Source organism: Monodelphis domestica, chromosome 3, assembly GCF_027887165.1.
Source record: "Monodelphis domestica isolate mMonDom1 chromosome 3, mMonDom1.pri, whole genome shotgun sequence".
Classification (NCBI taxonomy): domain Eukaryota; kingdom Metazoa; phylum Chordata; class Mammalia; order Didelphimorphia; family Didelphidae; genus Monodelphis; species Monodelphis domestica.
In genome coordinates this window covers 237,105,967-237,121,547 of record NC_077229.1, presented here as the reverse complement: position 1 = coordinate 237,121,547, position 15,581 = coordinate 237,105,967, and the positions used below count along the sequence as shown (strand labels likewise).

Genomic DNA, 15,581 nt, shown 5'->3' with positions numbered 1-15,581 from the left:
TTATCAGTTTTCTTTAACTTGTGTGTTTAGTATATTTTATTCTGGATTTTTATAGATTATACATCTTCAAGACATTGAAAAGTCCACAGTTTTACTAGCATAGGTATTCCTTCTAGCAATTCAGATCACATCAATTACACTTCATTGAAATATTCTAAAACTGCCTGGTTTTATATATACTTACATGTGTGTAGGCATACATATGTGTGTTTAAATCTATGCTAGAGCCAAATTTGTGATAGTTTTTCCAGTTGGAGTGAGATGGTCAATCCTCAAATAACCAAAGGATAGCATGTTTTCTCTCCCTCCCTCAGCAGCTTTCTAGGTTGTTAGAACCTATTGGAGTTTGCTATCTGCTGACCTAGCCTTTGAGAATGAGGTCACTTCCACACATTGATGATGAATCACAATAAGATTTTTGTGGAGGGTTGAATTTTTACATGGATCATTATTTTTATTTTTGTGGCCAAAGTTGCAATGGAAGAAAACTCATGAATGAAATTGTGCAAAACAAAACAAAATAATCCATGGTCCTTTTTGAAATCATAAAATACCTTCTGAATTAAGAGATTATAATAAAAACAGTCATTAATTATTAGTAGAAACTATATATAATGTAATTTGGAGTACTAGAGCTATAAAAAACATTGTCCCTGACCTTAAGGATCTGAAAATATAATTCAGGAAACATGGCAAAAACAAATTTAAAAATAAATAAGAAGTGATAATATAACTAAGTGTTAAATAGAGTAGTATAAACCTAGAAAATAGAAAAATTATCCTTATAACTTGTGATGATTGTAGTTTGTGGAAGGAGAGAAATGAGGGTAAGATAATTGGATTTAAGCTCCAGGGAAAAGGTTGGACCTTAAAGCCTGAGTGGGATTTAATAGGCAAAAGAATTCATTTGAGGGGAGGGAGGAAATATCAATCTAAAGATATGAAGAAACTGCTATAAGACAGTGGATTGAGGGTCAGACCTGAAGTCAAGAGAATTCATCTTGAGTTCAAATCCAGTCACAGACATCTAATAGCTGTGTGACCAGTTTGCCTCAGTTTTCTCATTTGCAAAATGAACTAGAAAAGAAAATGGCAAGCTACTCTAGTATCTCTGTGAAGAAAATCCCTAATTGGTTCATAAAGAGTTACACAGGTGTGAAATTATTGACAACAACAAAAAAGGAATAACAGCAAGGGTGAACATGAAAGACCATGAGTATTCTACTCTAGTGAAAGATACATGCACCAGTATATTGAGTATGATTTGATGATATATCATCTGGGACTAAGTAAACAAAAGTTTCAAAGACAGAAGAGAATTTTAAATTAGATTTGGTTTAAAACAGGAAGTTATTGAACAGAAAGGTAACACAATTAAAACAGTATTTATCAAGATTATTCTAGGTACAATATATGGAATATGCTGAAGGAAAAAGAAGAAAAGTTAGTTAGAAAACTAATTAATGTATTCAAATGGTTGTGACCTAGTACAGGAAAAAAATAAGCCAGTAGCAGTAGAAATGGGGGGGGGGGGGAGACAATGAAACTTTCAAATAAAACTTTGTAACTTCCTAGTCATGGAACATATAGAGAAAGGAACAAAGTAAACAACATTATTTTCAACTTGGGTCCTTTTAAGAGGTGTGGTACCAATTACAAAGTAGTAGTAGCTAGGAAAGAAAATTGACAAGAGAATAAATAGAATATAACTTTGGAAAAGTTACTTAAAGTGTCTATACTTCTCAGATTCCTGCTCTGTGAAACATAGGTAAGAGACTAAATGATTTCCAAGGTTGCTTCTACTATTAAAAATGTATCTAAAATAAATTATATTTTTCCCAAAATAATGGGTTTGGGCTTATGGCCAGATATACCAGTTGGAAGAAAGGGAATAAACATTTCTAAGTGCCTGTTTTGTCTTAGACATTGTGCTAGGCATGGTATAAATATTATCCCATTTTATCCTCAAAAGAACCATGGATGGTAAGTGCTATTATTCCATGCCTTTTTTACTGTAGAGGAAACAGAGCCAAAAAGAGATTAAGTGAGTTGTCTAGGACCACACAGCTAACAAGTGTCTGAGACCAAATTTGAACTTAGGTCATGCTAAGTTACAGGTTCAGTGTTCCTTACAATAAACTATCTAGAAATAATCAGCATAAATGACCAGTAAAATGAACATAGTGTTTAAGGGCAGGGACTGTTTCATGTTTGTTTTGGTAATAATGATACCTTTCATAGTCCCTGACTTATAATGAGCATTTAAATATTTAATGAATTAAGTTGACTTGACTTTTAGCAACAAACTTAATAGCTAACAATTTCACTTTATTTTCATTGGAGGATAGTCATAAACTTTATTTCGAGGCTTTTGCCAACTTTAAGATCTTGTTTCCTAGATCTATAGCCATCATGCTTTCTGCATTTGTGAGGTAGCCAGAATTTTATAAAAGAAAATACACTTAAAAAAAAGTTTAGAGATATATTGTGGGAAAATGAGAGGGTAGAGCAAGAAGCTTTCTCATCTTCCTAATATCCCTCACAAATAATCACAAATAACTCCACAGAGTCAAATCTAAAAGTTGAAAAAAAGAACACATAGGAGTTGGGAGTGAAACTGAACAGCCTAGGAAAACCAGAGAGGAAGGTTTCTGACTCCCCTGGCTTCAGTCTCACCATAGCAGTCTCTAAAAGGTTCTCCATCTCTACCCTAGGATAACTACTCTTAGGGCCTTCTGCCTCAGGATACACTGGAACTCTCATGGAGAGGGCCCTGGGAACAGCTATGTCTGCTACAGTCTCAGATCCAGGGAACCCTGCTGATACACAGCTGGGGATAGAAGGAGTAGACATGTGGAATTTACAGATACCCTGAGAGCATGAGCTCAAGCTTCTCCAATAGCAATGAGGGACTTTGGAGGCCAATCAATACAGACTAGATACATGGTCTGTCCTAGGCTATGGCAATAGGAGAGGAGGAGTGAAGAAGAAGCATGTGCCAATGAGTGTGGTTGCCAGAGGATTAGGGGGCCTGTCAACTATGGTCACTGCTAGGTGACTGGAGTCACTAGTTACCATCTTAGGGGGAGGCAGACTGGCTACTTGCAAAAGCATTAGCATAATTGCCCATGGCTATAGTCAGAATACTTGGGATCAATCATGGACTGGATCTTGAGCAGGGGAAAAACAGGAATAACCCAGATAAAAACAAATACACAAAAAATTCTGAAATCTCAGTTAACATACCCCAACACAATAGGAACACTGGAAGTCTAGTAAAAAAAAAAAGCCAATAATTAGAACTATTAGCTTGGCTGCTAAAATTCAAATAAACAAATAAAAATGAGCACAAAAAGGAGAAAGAATTTGACTATTGAAAGGTATCTTAGAAACAAAGAAAACCCTGGCTTAGAAGAGCATAGTGAAATGAAAGCACATGTTTCAAAAATAATAAATAAATATAACAAATGGCTATAAGCTAAAAAAAGAGCTTTTAGAAAAGCTTTAAAAATCCCCCAAAACCAAATGATACAACAAGAAATAGTGAAGCAATTTAAAAAAAAAATGAAATGAGGGAATATGAAGTATCTTATCACAAAAACTACTGATCTGGAAAATACCACAAAGACAATACAAGAATAGTTGAACTCCAGAAAGTTATGGTTAAAATAAAATTAGTCAACATACCTCAAGAAATCATCAAAGAAAATTGCTCCCAAATTCTAGAATGAAAGTATAAAATAGAAATTGAAAGAATCTACCAATTATTACCTCAAAGAGATAAAAAGATGAAAATGCACATGAACTTCATTGCTTAGTTCCATAACTTTTAGGTTAAGGAAAAAAATACCCCAAGTAACAAGGGGGGAAATTAAATTCTGTAGTTATGGGCAGAATAACAGAAGCTTAGCAACCACAACATTAAAACAATGCAGGGCAAGGAACACAGCATTTCCCAGAGCCAAAGAACTGGGCTTACAACCAAGACTAATATATCCAGCAAAGATGAGCATAATTAAAAAAGTAAAAACTGGATATTCAATGAACTAAAGGAGTTTTAATTATTCCTAAGGAAAAACCACTAACTCAGGAGAAAAAAAATGATCTAGAAGAAACATACAAAAGTAATGAAAAACTAGTCACAAACTTCCAAAAAGGTCAAATTCTCTGATTCTTGTAAGGGAAAATGCCTTCTAAGGTTCCTAGGAATGGCATTATTGTATTTTGAAGGGGTTTGTATGGATGGAAAATGAGGTCAAGGTGAATGTAATAGAATGAGCAGAAATGATAGTGGAATAGACCATAAGGAGGTAAGGTGTAATGTCTATCTCATATGAAGGATGAATTACAATGGAGAAGAGGATGAGGGGATGGAGGGCTGGTAGTACTAGAATCCAACTCTCCTCAGACCTGGGATAAAAGAGAAAACATACAACATTAGAAGGGTAAAAATTATCTCAATGTACAGAAAAACAGGAGAGCAAGGGGATAGGATAATGGAGGTACTAGGAAGAGAAAGGAGGACTAGAGGTTAAAAAAAGGGAGGAAAGGGGTAATATATATCAAGAGATGGAGGGGGTAAGGGGAGAGGATAAGAGAATCAAGAGGTATAAGGGTACATTTGGGTGATAGGAAAGGGATTTGGGGGAGATTGAAAAGAATAATAAATAAAAGGTCAAAGGCAAGGCAATAGGAAGTGACTTTTGGAAAAGGTCGGTCAATATGAAAATAGGAGAGCAAGAGATGAGGCTAAGGAGAATTTTTGAAAGTGATATGAAAAGGAGAGGTCAAAGGAAGCTGGACATCTGAGGAGGTATATGACAAAAAGAAAAGAAGAGGGAGACAAACAGTGAAGAGGAACAGAGTAGATGGAAATGCCCAACTAGTAACTATGGCATTGAGTATAATGGGATGAATTCATACATGTGAAGAAAATGTATAGCAGAAAGGATTAAAAAATGATCACCTGACAATATATTGTTTATAAGAAACACACTGAAATGAGAGACTTGAATACAGGGAAGGTGAGGATCTAGAGGTGAAAATATTAAGCTTCAGCTGATCTAAAGAAGACAGGAGTAGTAGTTATGAGCTCTGACAGAGTTTAGGGCTAAAATGGATATAATTAAAAGGGATGAATATGATAACTACATTATGTTGGGGGAGGAAAGTTACTATGGATAACAGAGCATTATCAAATGTTGGACCTGTGTGCACCAAGTGATATAGCAACCAGTTTTAAAAAAGACAAGACAAAACAAAACAAAACAAAAAAACTAAATGATATGCAGATGGAAATAAATAACAAAATAATAATTGTGGTAGACATCAATTTCCCCTCAGAAATACATAAATCTAAACCATATAAATGAATAAATAACAAAGAAGGAAAAGAAATGACTATATAAGATAAAGAAGATAGTTATCTGCACAGCCCACAAACATCTGTATGAGTTTAGTAGTAAATCTAAGCCTGAGTATACAAATAATCCAAACATAATTCCTGGCAGTACAACAATGGAGAGCATAAATATAATTCGTAAGTCTTACTACAACACTTATCATACAGTTGAGGTAATGTTGCATTCCAGAGGGATGGTGGCATTAGAACAAAAGTGCCCCTAGGTTTGATAAAGCTTGAAAGACTTGGCTTTTTAAAAAAGTATGATCCTGGCACAGATTGTGTCTACTGCCTAGAATAATCTAGTACTGGTAATATATGTTCATGGAGAACCAGATGGATTAAAGTTATCAAATTAAATGCTAACAGGGACATGAAGAAACAGACATAATATTACATTGCTAGTGCACCTTTGAATAACTTTTTAAGAAAATGAGATCAAAATATGCATTGAGATGCAAAGCTGTTCATGCTCATTGACCTAGGTATCTCATTGCTATGATTATGCCCTATTGGCATTATTGAAGGGATAAAAAGCTGTGTATGTATGAAAAAATTAATGGAAGCATTATTTGTAATGACTAAATAACTGGAAGTAGCCAAAACTCAATGAATGGGAGGAGGAGTGGCTGAATAAATTGTGATATTTGAATGTAATGTATTGTGTTATTAGAAATGACAAATATTGGAAAGATAAAGAAAATAAGGGCAATGTGAAGATATGAAAAGAGAATAATACATACTATATTTCCAAAAACAAACAACACACCTACAAAATCAAGAAAAAAGTATTCCAGTAAAACAAATACAAAGGGAAGGCAAAAGTATCATGTGCATATATATATTTAGTGGTAGTCTCTCGGTGACTGAGAATGACAATTGTCTTTGTGCATTACCATCTATCGATGTACGCTCATGTGGCTTTCAAGTCCAAAGACTGAGGCGTAAAGTTTGTGGCACATGGGTCATGGAACACCAGTTGTTACAGGAGTTGCAGTTGTGGCCTGGTGTCAGCATTCACGCACAGCCACAAGACGTCGATGTCATTCATCTTTTATATATATATATATATATATATATATATATATATATATATATATATATGTATATATATGTATATATATAACATAATAAAAATGAAGGAAGGTTTTTCCTTCTTGACCTCTCTCCTCCAACATACACATTTCTAGATCTAGAACTCACTAACATTCCTTTCAAAGCTATATCTATGTACATATGGACCTGGTTCATGATATGATTTGAATCATATTCTCTGAATGGTTTAGTAAAAATATATGTGTGTTTGGGATGGTCCTGGGGAAGAGAAGGACAATGAAGATGGGTGTTCAAAGAAAATGTACTTCATTATTTTTCTGAGAGTCATTGAAGTTTGTTTTGGTTTTAAAGATGATAGAATTTAGAGATTAAAAAAGCCTAAGATAGCACCTGGGGTGGCATATTTATTTTTCAAATCAGAAAACTAATGACCAGGAAAAGGAAATTACTTGCCCCATGTCACACAGTTACTAAATATTAGTGCCAGGATTTGAATTTCATTGTAATATAAAATTATCATTAAATGACTATAAACACAAAAATTGCTTTCACACTTTGTCTTTCTTTTTTGTACTTTTAAAAACTTGTATAAATGAATTAGTGTTTTGTAAAAAAAATAAATTTAGAAAAACATCCTTTGTAAAACTATGTGCTTTTACTTCTGCTTCCAAAAACATAATAATTTCACACTGTACTCATTTTCTATGACATGATGTAGTACCTTAGCAAAGAGGGGATAAGCTATGTCATAGTGATTATTTATAAAGAAAAAAAGGAGAAGGCCAGGACTGAACTGATAAACACTCAGAAAAGCTATTGGCAGAAAGAAAAAATATATAAAGAAATGAAAGAAAGAAAATGCATTTAGAATGGTAGGGGAAAACTGAATATTATTTTCTTAGAAACTAAAGGAACTAAATAATATCAATGAAAGATAGTGCTAATTAGCTGACCAAAAAATGTAGAGAAAGTAAAGGTCATTACATTTTAAAACAGGTCATTAATACATTGTTAAATTTCCTGAGTGGAATTTTTGAATAACAGCAAGGAGGAGGTCTTTTAAAAAAATGATCTCATAAATGTGAACCTGTCATTCTAAAAGATCAAAAGTAAAAATAAGAACTAAGATGGCATCCAGAAGGAATGGCAGGGTAAAATGATGGCAGTTGATATTTGTAATAAAATCATTGTACTGGATTTCATTTTTTGAGTATGGATAATTACCTCAAGAAAAATTCTTTCATTTGTAGCTTAATTTGTTCCAAACATGTTCCCTTTGACAGAAGAAAATCTAGGTTTGAATTCAACTTCATGATTCCTACTCTCTGTTCTTATGGAGTAGAATATAAAGAAAATAAATAATGATGCAAATTTTATTTTTCTTGTGAAGCAGTGTTTTGAGGAAAGAAAAGAATCCTTTTGACTTCTGAGAACTTGTACATTATTCACTTCTCTTCTCCTCTCCATTTCTTCCTCTTTTATTTCACTGCTTCCCAAAGTAGTTGATGCATAATCAGGAGTATTATACTTAAAGAACTTCCTCAAAATAAGGGAGGCATAATATGAAAACCCATAACTACCCTCATTTCCTCACTTAAAGTTTTTCCCTAGACATTACCATCTTAGAACATCCACATGTGAAGTGAAAGCTTAACTTTTACTATCTATTCAGATATACAAAGGAATATGAATGAAAACAGTAAAAACATTTGACATTGTTTAATTAAATTCATTTGCCCTTTATTCCTCAAAATCATATGAGATTTTAGAAGAATTCAGGAATGATTCCAATCTTTTATTTCAATGTTGAAAAATTATCATTAGGAAATCACTTTATAGTTTTTCACATGAAAGTAAAAACTATTCTAATCCACATAGTTCCTTCTCATGAGTTGGAAGATGTTTCCATGGAGGTCAATCCTTGAGCAGTCAATATACATGAAATCTATCAGAAATAAATGATTTTGTGTTTGACTAGAAATTGGAGGGGTGGGGCAAAACTTTAGAACATTCTGACATATGAGCCACTTGTGATCAAGAAGCACCTGTTTTGCACCTGGAAAGATGGTTGTTAAATTTCTATTGGGAACATTTACACTTCAGAAATCAGCAAAGCTACAAAAAAAGACATGATATGTTGTTTGTTCATTGTCAAGCCTTGAGAAAATGATGGCAGAAATATTAATAATGTACTTAAACTTGAACATGAATTATGCATGCATTTTACATGGACAGCTAAAGGTTAAAAAATTACTAACCCTAACCCTAACCCTCAAATAAACAGTCTATTCATCAAACATTTTCCTTAAAATTTCAATAATTATAGCTAAATTCTTTTTCTGAAAACTTCCAATGTCTAAGACTCAATGCTTCTGTCTTGTTAAACTAATAATCACATAAAGTACCAATTTGAGAATTTCATAGTTGCTGGAAAACATGTGTTTTGAATCTTCTAGCACATAGGTGTCAAACATGCTGTCAGCATGCATTTCTCAGTGCAGTCCACACTTGATTAAAATGTAATTGAGAAATATACAACAAAATAGAAAAGTAGTTGCCTTCTTCCTGTGACATATGATCAAATGATTGGAAGCAAAAGGAAAAGGAAATAGAATTTGAAAACCCTTCAGTAGTACTGAATTTCTGAAAATACAGGTTTTAGTAAGTCATTCTTTACTTCATGCTTAATTAAAATGATTTAAAAAGAAAAACGAACAAACAAAAATCTGCATTGGAATGTGTAGCTAGATGGCTCAGCAGACAGAGAGCCAGGTATGGAGGTGTGAGGTGCTGAGTTTCAATCTGGTGTCAGAAAGACACTCCTTAGCTGTGTGATCCTGGTCAAGTCATGCCATCCCCACCCCCAATTGCCTAGCCCTTACCACTCTTCTGCCTTAGAATTTATACTTAGAGAAAATAAGTGTTTGGGGAAAAAAATTTCTGAGCATTTCTGGAACTCACAGTTACATGTAGACTACAAAATTCCTGGGCAATTCAAATGTGCCTCTAAACAGATAACAATTTGTGAACAGCTGAATAACTAGAAATCATGGTTCTTATGTTAATTCCAAGAACTATACTTGCCCCCTGCTCCCCAAAGGAAATAATGACCAAATTGCTAAGACATTTAAGACCCTCTTTCTTCATCTCCAGCTCTTGAGTCCTTAGTTTCCTTTAAATAACAATTCAGTTGTCACTTCCTAAATTTTTTCCCTCATGTTTCTGTTGCTAGGGCTCTCCATTAGTGTTTACCCCTGCTCACATGAGCTCCTCTACCCTTGTCTGTGTGAGCCTTGTATTTTCTAGCACACAGGTGTCAGATATGCTGCTAACATGCACTCCTTGGTGCAGCCTACACCTGATTAAAATATAATTGGGAAAGAGTTAACAAAACAAATAAAAATACAACAAAGCATAGAAAAATCACATTTTAAAACCCAATAGGAATTCTTGTTGGACAATTAGTAATACCCATTTCTGAGTTTGACCCCCCTATCTAACACTATCTAGCCAGTAGTATGTACTCAGGGAATACTGATGGAATTATGTTTCTTTCATGAGGACAGGATTATTTTGAATTTGTCTTTGATTTCCCTGGCCTTAGTTTAGCACCCTGTACATAAGAGATACTGAGGCTGGTCAACAAATGAATGAATTACTCAGTCCTTGAACAGTTATCTAAATGCATGCCTAGAGTCAAGAAGACTCAAATTCAAATTTGACCTTGAACTCTTATGGGTTTTGTGATCTTAGGCAAGTCACAACCTCTTTCTGCTTCAGATCATCATCTGTAAAAATGGGTATAACAGTGGCACCTACTTCCTAGGACTATAGTGATGATCAAATAAGACTTTTTGTGAAATGTTCAGCATCACAGTGGCCTGGCACATGGTAGGCACTTCATAAAAATACTAGCTATTGAAGATTATGAAGAGTTTGAAAAAGAAGAAAATAAAAAGAATTACATAGAAGAAAGAGTGTTTGACTTGCAATCAAAGGACCCAGATTGGAATCCTAGTTTTGATATATGCTGTTGTGCAACATTGGACAAACTACTCTGTGACTCAGTTCTTCATCTTCAAAATGGGAAGGTTGAACTAGTTGGGCTCTAATGTTCCTCTCCCTTCTAAATCTGTGTTATCAAACTCCTATGAATTTTAGAAATTAACACTTGTGATAGAAGACTTGCTGTGCTGAATAAATAGTTACCTTATTTTCAATAAGCTAAATAAGAGAGCTAGTGGCATGAGCAGAACAGTTCCAAAGTCCAGAGTTAAAAATAGCTGAGCATAGCTTAATATCACTGTCTCACACTTAGTAAATGTAAGACCCTTACATCTGTATAGACAATTCTCCATTGTGTCTAGACAACACCTAAATAGCTAGATAGAAAGTGAAAAAGCCGATTCATTATCCAGATGCCTACATATATCTAGGTGCCTGGAATGAAGCAAACAAAATTTACTAATTTTGTTATACTCTAGACAGGCAATATCTTGCACATTATTTTTCAGTTCTTATATAGTTTAAGCCACTGGGTGAAATTGGTTGCAATTTACTTCATTCTATTTATTGCTTCAACTAAGCAGTTTATTAGCAGCCTGTTTTTAATTTTAGCTAAGTCAGATAAGAATTGCCTACCAAGTAGTACCATATTTAGCCAATCTACTGTCATTTCAGAACTCTGCTGTATCTGCAACAATTTTATTATGTCATAGTGCCTCTTCATCTTTTCTATTCCCATCTCCCAAAACACACCCTTGCCAAATTAGGCCAAAAGACGGCCATTCATTTAACTTTCTCAAGCACCTATATTCTGGGCCATGTCCTATGCTATATACTTGGGTGACAAAAACAGAAACAAGCCCTGCCCTAAAGGAGCCTGACTGATTTACTATGGAAATGTAATAAAAGTGAAAATGTCCCAGAGCATATGATTTTTAATTAAAAATTATGTCATAATTTTTATTACACATGTCATATTACATATGACATATTACATATGTGTATGTCATAATTTTATTACAATAATTAATTAAAAATTTGTCAGTGAAGTGTCATTCTTTGTTGGATCTTTCTACAACTTTTCCCAGACAGAAGGTACAGAGAATCTTTTAGGATTACCCAGATGTTTGTATATTCAGTTAGTTACTGGTCCTGAACAAGTTAAATATTCAAAACAAAAGTATAATATATTCAGAAATAGATTTGTGAAACCACAAAATTTAAAATTTGTTCTCAATGCAACAAAATCATACAATTTTACTAATTTTAGAGATATTAAAGGTGAATTTCATAAGAATTATCAACAATAATAACTTAAATATTTTAATGAGCATACCTAAATAGTGAAATATATTCTAAAAATTCATTTAAAAATTTAAAGAAAAATGTATTAAAATATTTGTACTATTTGTCTAGGTAATTACTGATCCACACTCTTTATATCTAACTTGGGAAATAAAACTAATGTTCAGATTCCTTAAATATCATTAACCTTGTAATTAAAATTTTAAAAATATTTGTTATGATATTAAAAATAATTTGTACTTAACTATCACCAACTCTGACCACATATATGTGCACACACACACATACACACACGCACTCACGCAGACACACGGAAAAAATAAAGCTCTACCAGAAACCCAGAAACCAAAATTCAAGCAGATTCTTAATGACTTGTCATGTCTGAGCAGGGGTAGAAATAGAATGTAAAATTATCCAGAAAATATTTTGTGATGTATACATGATGCATCATACTAATATATCCCCCTTCCATCACTTGAAGTTATGTGAATTTGATGAGACATCTCCTACCAACTTGAATTTCATATTTCTGAAATCCACTGCCTCCTTATCTCTTTCTTTTAAAATTCTCATCTTCCTTCATAGTTAATCTTAGTTTCCACCTACTCCATGAAAAATGTCTTAATTCTTCCCAAACTGAAAAGTTTCCCCTCTCTCTTCAAATTTTATTTGATCATTTTGTCTTAATTATTCCATTTTTGTCCAATATTCCCTACCTGACATTAGGTTTATTTATATACATATGATATAGTCAATTACTCCCACAAAAATGAAATTCTTTGAACAAATATAGTGTTTTTTTAAATATATATACACAATATCTAGTGTAGAACTTAGAATATAATAGATTCTTAATATTTGTTAACTTGAAATTGATAGTGTGATTTGTTATTTTAATTTGGAAAATATTTTATCATTACAATTTTCAACATATACTAAATTCCAATTAATATATGGAAATTAATTATAGGTATTCTTACATTGAAGACATTATGTCCTGTCTTCTATGGATTTTCTAATTTGGAAAACAAAATTCGGTATGTTCTTTCTCAATGTTTTATTAAAATTAATACCTAATTATTAGAAAAATTATTTTAATTATTTTCAACCTAGTAAGAACTTAATAAATGTTATAGATTGAATCAACAAATACAAAATTTGGTAGTGGTGAAATGTATCATTCTCTAAAAATGAGACAAAAGTTGAATTGTTCTCTCTCCAAGGTCACCAGTAATGTTTACTAAGTCCAATAGCCATTTCTTAGTATAGTGTAGAAGATCCTTTAGATCCCTAAGGCTTTTGATGTCCTTAACTATCTCCTTCATCCTGAATATTCTCTCCTCCTTTGGTTTCCACAATGGTTTTATTCTAGTTCTCCAGCTAGATACATCTAGAATTAACTGACTATTCCTGTTCAATAATGTTGCCTATCCCTCATGGTCACACATTCATCTCCTTCCACCTAAACATCAGTATCTGTTAAGGTTCTTCCATGTATTTCTTTCTTTCTCTCTCTCTCTCTCTCTCTCTCTCTCTCTCTCTCTCTCTCTCTCTCTCTCTCTCTCTCTCTCTCTCTCTGTGTATGCCTCCCTAACCTATTGTTTGAAATTCAGTCCCTCACCACCAGTTGTCTACTAAATATCTAAACCTGAAAATCCCATTAGCATTTAAAACTTAATATGTCCAAAAAGGAACATTATTTTTTCCTTCCTGTTAATAAAATCTTTCTACAAACTTTCTTAACTCTATAAAGCGAACTACTATCCTCCTACTCACGTAGTTTCATAATCATAAGTCATCCATCACTCTTTCCTCTCCTTTCTCCAACATTCAATTATTTGTAATGTATTGTCACTTTTGTCCCCTCCCAACATCTTTCTATATATTCTTCTTTCCTCTCCACCTACTTAACCACCATCCTAGTTTAAGCATACATAACCTTTTCCATGAATTATATGGAATAGTCTCCTTACTGAGTCTAGACTTTCTCCTCCATCCTTTACAAAGCCACTAAAAAGAATCTCATACTGGCCTAATTCTTAGCATTGTCTCCTCCCCAAATCCTCGGTGGCTCCCTATTGTCTTTAAGAAAAGTTACAGTCATCCTGGTATTTGAGACGCTCTGCATTACCCTTCTAATCTCATTTCACAAAGTTGCCTTCATGAAGCATCTATGTTGTACAATGAATAGAATACTAGATTTGGAGTCAAGAAGGTTTGGATTTAGGAAAGCCTGAGTTAAAATCTCTGGCAAATAGTAGATACTTTTAAAAGATTTGTTCCATTCCTTTCATGTATACTGCATTAAATATAAATTGGACTATTCTCTGAACTAGACATTCCAGCTCTCATTTCTATGAATTTGTACAGGCTATTTCCCATACTTAGAATGAACTTCCTTCTCTTCTTTGCCATTAAGAATCCTTCATGTTTCTTTAAGCCTCAAATAAAGCAGGAATTTTCCTTTGTGAAGTCTTCACTGATACTGCCTTGAGCTGGAAGTGTTCTTTCCCTCTGAAGGTGCCTTATGTTTATTTGTCTTTGTAGACATTATAGAATACAAGCTCCAGGAAAGAGACTTTTGTTTTTGTCTTTGTTGTTTGCCACTTACTGAATGTTGAATTGAACTGAATTATCAGGCTCAGAACATTTTTCTCCATAACTAGATGATCATACCTTGTAGGTCCTTGATTAAACCATGCTTGAAAACAAGGGGTGGAAGGGAGAAACTTGGTCTGAATGAAATATGGCCAAATGATAGCACATTAAATTTTTCGAAACACTTCCTATTTATCCAGCATGGTTGGACTTACTTCCAGATATTCATTGGACTATACAAATTCGTTTTTCTCAAACATCTTCAAAATGCATGTACCTAAAGTTTAATATAGGGCAATGAAAGTGATCATGTAACTTCACAAAAAGTTTCTTCAGTGTACTTTTTTATATTTTAATTATTACAAATATAGACTGTATAAATGTCCTTATAAAGTAAGGAAAGAGATGTCAAATATCAGACAGTGACTCTCAATAAGGATATTGCATTTTGGAGACATATAAGGACTTCCTTCATACAAGGAATAGGGTCAGTTCAAGGATGGTGAAAAGTCTTTGACCTCTCTGAAAATCTACAAAAACATTTATCAGACTTGGGTGGACAAATTTAGCTCACAGACAAATTCTGGAAATCTTAGCTGTGAATTTGAAGCATAGTACCAGGCATACTAGCACAAATCAGTAAAAATGAGGTTTCAAACTGATGTTTAGGAAGATGGCATAGAAATTTAGGAAAGAGTCCTTGAGATTCTCAAATCTAGTTCGCTCCTTAGTATATGATGAAACTGAGCCTGATTTTCAAAGGTCATAAAACTAACTAATGACATTCCAGATTAGCATGCATGAATCTCTCATTTCTAGTCTAATGACCTCACTACAATTTAATTTTGTTATAAAGTAATTTTGACAATATACATAACTTTCTTTGAGTTTTACATCATTCTATTTTCTATAATTTTAAATAAATTCAAAACTATGTATCAGTGTATAAAAATATATAAGATTGGTTAAGTGAAATGTCATGATGTTTATCAGCTATCTATCACTGAATAATTTAGTAAATGAAATTAATGTACAATGATAGTTGTATATTTTCATTTGATATTTATTACTCATTTTAATTATTTAGATAGGTATAGTGAATAAATCTGAAATTAGAATCAGGAAAATCTGGATTCAAATCCTGCTGCAAACATTTGTTCTCTGTCTTAATCTGGGAAAATGACAACTTCTCAAGGTTTCAATCAATCAACCAATC

General features: G+C 33.3%; 1 protein-coding gene across 3 annotated transcripts in view; it reads right to left on the bottom strand.

The window, feature by feature from the left end:
- Window positions 1–15,581, bottom strand: part of NETO1 (neuropilin and tolloid like 1) — a 251,045-nt gene that overhangs the window by 230,052 nt on the left and 5,412 nt on the right. The window lies entirely within an intron of this gene.